Genomic DNA, 5000 nt, shown 5'->3' on the forward strand with positions numbered 1-5000 from the left:
GGGCAAGCAGGATCCAGTAGTACATATTGCAAGAATTAGCTTCGTTTGTCCTTACATTTGCATGTACTGAAGTAATCCAAAGTTTCCTCGGGACTTTCTCTCTCTCCATTTTAAACTTTCTTCTACTCGTGAGGTTATTATTGTCTAAAGAGTGGAGTTGTGATGGTGCTGGTGGTGCTGGAGGCTGTACACGTGTCTGGCATGGCCCTCAAACAGCCTCCTCGCAGTTCAGGTCACAGCAGCTATAAGGTTTTACTTCTTTTAAGGATCCTTTAAGAGTTCTGCTGCTGCTGCTGCTGCTGTTGGTGTGTCTTAGTGTTTGCCTCACTCGTGTGTTTTTTTGGTTGTAGTTACTTTTTTAAATTTTTATTGATTTATTATTATTATTATTATTTTTTGGAGTGTTATAGGTTGTGTGTTGTGTATGTTGTTTTTAGTGTTGTTGTTTTTATATATCTATTTGTTTATTTTATTATTATTATTATTGTTATTATTATTATTATTATTATTATTATTATTATTATTATTATTATTATTATTATTATTATTATTATTATTATTGTTGTTGTTGTTGTCATTATTAACATTATTATTGTTGTTGCTGTTGTTGCTGCTGGTGCTGGTGCTGGTGGTGCTGCTGCTGCTACTGCTGCTGCTGCTGCTGCTGCTACTGCTGCTGCTGCTGCTGCTGTTGTTGTTTTATTGATGATGCTACTACTACTACTACTACTACTACTACTACTACTACTACTACATTCACAACTACCACTACTACCACCATCATCACCACACCACCACCACCACCACCACCACCATCATCATTATTCTGCCGTGAGTGCTATTAACGCGAGCTTCATGCATCACAGGTGCCGAGGCAGGTGTCAGAGGCAGGTGTTGACCCTCGTTCATCTTCACGTCCTCCTGTTCCGTGAGTATCAGAGTTCCTTATGAGCCTTTACAAGGTTAAGGCAGCTCACACCAACAATTAGAGTAAATTTAGTGATCAAGTTACGATTTCTAAGGAATATTTGACTAAGTTTGTTGATCATAAGGAATTGCATACGGTTCTGTTTAATCCTTTCCACTGTAACGATTGTTCTGTGTTAACATTCAGAACAGTATGAAGATAGTTAACCCTTTCACTGCGACACGAGAAAAATTAGCATCTCCAGAAACAATGTGTGAAGTCCTTATAAGCATCTACAAGAAATTTAGAGGTGAATTTCTTCCCAGTTCAAAGATTGGATGTGGCTGTAGAACAAGTGAAAGATGTCTCAGTGATTGGTAATTAGTGAAAGGTGTACTAAGTGGTAGTCAAGGGGTTAACACGAACACAGAAAAAAAAGGAGATAATAGTAAATTCTCCTGACTGAGTTTGGCCGCTGCGATTTCTAGAAAGTTTGTTGGTTATGTAAAAATACTTACTAAGCTTTCTATTTCATTTTTATCACTGCTATGGTCGTTGTTTGTTGATATTCCAATGACTGTGAAGAGAGTTTGTAGGGATGCGCGGAAGAAAAGACATTAACACTCCCTGCTATTTGGCAGGTTTTTTTCCCTAATGACTCACCACTCCGGACATTTCTTCTTCCTCTCCAGTCACCTGCAATCATCATACTGGCTAGAAATTACTAAAATCTGTTCGTTTAATTACTTTTTTTTTCATGACGATACATTTAAATAACTAATTGTTTTCAGTGCTGTGAAATGTTGTAGTAGTGAAAGGGTTACATGATTAATCTTGTGTTTTCCAGGTTACAGAATTAAGACACTGGTACCTTAAAGTTGTGTATGATTAGGCTATAGGAAAATCGTTTAGCAGTGGAAGGATTAATCTTAAATTCAAAGGTATACGAAGGTCTCATGTCATTCTTATTTCTTTAAATTCCAATCTACAGTCATTAAAATATAATGCTTCATGCAACAGTGTGTCTGGCCTTGGGCAACAAAACCGGTAAGTAAATATAATGGCCACTTAAGATCCCAGTCCCTAAAGAATATATTTGAAAAACAAGTTCAAATAAGAATGTGAAGTGTTTCGAAACATGTTCCTTACTATTGCACTTTTCTCTGCTGTGACACGTAGAATATGTAGGAGAATTATTTGGCTGTATGTACAGTACGTATTTACCATTTAATTACCGATGACAGTATGGCACGTGTGATTGTAGTAACCTTAGACGACTTTATTGAGCTTCTTGTTCTGGCCCAGCATAACCCGAAATGTCTCCTTAGAGAGAATAAACCTTAAACAATACTGCCCTCCCCCATTGAAAAAAAAAAAAAAGAGTACAGGTGGCAGGGAGAGACCACAGCTACATAATTTCTTCCTTTACCTGTGTGACCCAAAATTTTCCTCAGTTTGTTTCCGAGCTAGGAGTGAATTTAATTAAAAACAAAAGCTGGATAAAGATGATGAGAGAGAGAGAGAGAGAGAGAGAGAGAGAGAGAGAGAGAGAGAGAGAGAGAGAGAGAGAGAGAGAGAGAGAGAGAGAGAGAAATATCCACTTTGGAGTCTGGGAGGGAAGGGCTGCATGAAAAATTTGAAATGCGGATAATGCACGAATGAATATGATGAGGGGACGCGGTAAGAGGAAGAGGAAGAAAAGGACGGCGACGCTGAAAGGAAGAGGAAGAGACGCAAATAATGTCAGAGAGTAGGAGAATCATTAAAGTAGAAAATTACGAGGAAGATGAGGAGAAGGAGGAGGAGGAGGAGGAGGTGAAAGGAGAGGGGAATGAGAATGCGAAGGAGGATTAGATTAATTTTTGTGGAAGCGCAGGAAACTAAGGAGGAGGAAGGGTCAGGAAAGAGAGAGTTAAGGAGAAAATTAAATTAACATAGTAGAAAAAAAGGAAGAAAAAAGGAAGGAAGGAAGGTAGTGAATTGTAAAGGCGAGTGAGTACGTAATATTAGAAAGAGAATAAGGATAATAAGAATGGCTCTCACAATAGAACGGAAAATGTAGAGAGGGAAGAATAATAAAAGGTGAAAAAAGATTAGAGTATTAGGAAGAGAATAATGGAATAAAATATAAATGGAAGGATGAATAAGAAAAAAAGAGAAAAGAGGGGGATGAAAATATTAATGATAATAATGCTCATAATGAAATAGAACATAAAAGAAAAGGGAAGAAGATAAAACTCAGAATAAGCAGTGAAAAATATATGAGAGAATAATCTTCACACAAAATAAAAGGCAAAAAAAGGAAGAAAGATAAAAACGAAAGAGAGAAAATGGAAAATAAAATAAGGTAATAATAGCCATACGAAATGAAATATGAAGAAAAGAGACGGAAATAGAAAAAAACAAGAAAAAAAGGATGGTGAAAAAAGATAAATGAAAGAAGGTTATAGGGAATTAAATACAAAGAAGACAGTTCAACCAAAATAATAATAATAATAATAATAATAATAATAATAATGATAATAATAATAATAATAATAATAATAATAATAATAATACTAATAAATAGAAGACAAAGGAAATTTCTCTACCATTTTGAAAGAGAAAAAGAGAGGAGAGTAGAGAGGAAGGAAGAGAGAAAGGAAGGTCATTTAAGAGGAAGAGGTAAGACTGGAGGGAAGGAGGAAGAAATGGGAGGTACGATGAAGCTAGGCTTGAAAAGGAAGTAGGAAAAGGGAGGAGGAAGAGAAAGAAAAGGGAAAGAAAAAGGAAGGAAGGAAAGAAGATGAAGAGAAAGACGATAGAAAACTTAGGAATTAATGGAGGAAAGAAGAGACGGAACGAGGACGAAAGGAAGGAGGGAAGAGAAAAAAAGAAGATAGGAAAGTCAAAAAGGATGGAAAGAAAGAAGAGACGAGGAGAGGAAGGAAGAGAAGAGAAGAGAGTGAAGGAAAGTAAGAGGAAGGGGAGGAAGGAGGAAGGAGGAAGGTACGAAGAGAGTGAAGAAGAGAAGGAGGAAGCTAAGGTGAAGATAGAGTAGGGTAGAAGGCACGGAAGAATGAAGGAGAAGGGGAAACCGTAAAGAATGAAGGAGATAGATGAGGAGGGAGGAATGCAAGAAAGAGGGAAAGGCTGAGGGGAGAGAGAGTAAAGAATGATGTTCGAGGAAGGAGAAGGGAAGGAAGGAAGGAAGGAAGGAATGAAGGAACGAAGAAGAGCAGAGGAACAAGTGAAGCAGAAGAGTCAAAGAGAGAAGGAAGGAAGGAAGGAAGGAATGAGACAAGATAAACAGGGAAGAGGAGGAAGGAAGGAAGAATGACCGTTGTCGCGAAGGAAGAAGAGAAAATGAGGAGAGAGAAAAGAGAAGGAGCGAGAAAAGCACAAGATTCAAGGAAGGGGAAAAGGACAAATACAAGACACACAATATAAAGGACGAGAGGAGGGAGGGAGAAATGAGAGAAGAGGAAAAGGAAGGAGGATCATGAAAGAGGAAGGAAGGAGAGACGAAAAAAAAGATGAGAAACAAGGTAGAATTCAAGGGAAGGAGCAAAAATAAAAAGAGAGAACTAAGCGAACCAGAAAAGCAAGAAGGGGGTCATGGAGGAGGAGGAGGAGGAGGAGGAGGAGGAGGAGGAAGAAGAGGAGGAGGCGGAGGAGGAGGCATGAGGGCGTACCAGGAGGCTGAGTGTTATGCAAATTCCTTCCGGGGCCTCCCATTCCTAGGGCGTCAGTGTGTCATATATTTCAAAGAGGAGGTCACAGTTTTACCCAAGGGAGCCACGGTGGGAGGGATGCAAACTTATGGACTGAAGGAGGAGAAGAGGAGGAGGAAGGAAGAGGAGGATATAGGAGGAAGGAAAAGAAAATTGTGAATTATTTTAAAGGTTATATTGGAAGGAAAAGTTAATCATTGCCTCTTGATTTACGTGCTTGGTTGTGACTATGAGAGAGAGAGAGAGAGAGAGAGAGAGAGAGAGAGAGAGAGAGAGAGAGAGAGAGAGAGAGAGAGAGAGAGAGAGAGAGAGTTGTCATTTCATCGTTTTTTTCTTTTAACGTAATCTCTATTTTTTTTATCGTTTTCCTTTTAATTTGT

General features: G+C 38.4%; 2 protein-coding genes across 11 annotated transcripts in view; one reads left to right on the plus strand and one right to left on the minus strand.

Moving 5' to 3' along the window:
- Positions 1–5000, plus strand: part of LOC135102257 (sialate:O-sulfotransferase 1-like) — a 442011-nt gene that overhangs the window by 237462 nt on the left and 199549 nt on the right. For all 10 annotated transcript variants that reach the window (XM_064007187.1, XM_064007186.1, XM_064007185.1 and 7 more), the window contains one exon: positions 867–928. The gene's annotated coding sequence lies outside the window, so the exon portion shown is untranslated. The remainder of the gene's footprint in view (positions 1–866; positions 929–5000) is intronic.
- Positions 1–5000, minus strand: part of LOC135102256 (uncharacterized) — a 174924-nt gene that overhangs the window by 25445 nt on the left and 144479 nt on the right. The window lies entirely within an intron of this gene.

Source organism: Scylla paramamosain, chromosome 7, assembly GCF_035594125.1.
Source record: "Scylla paramamosain isolate STU-SP2022 chromosome 7, ASM3559412v1, whole genome shotgun sequence".
In the NCBI taxonomy this organism is placed as follows: domain Eukaryota; kingdom Metazoa; phylum Arthropoda; class Malacostraca; order Decapoda; family Portunidae; genus Scylla; species Scylla paramamosain.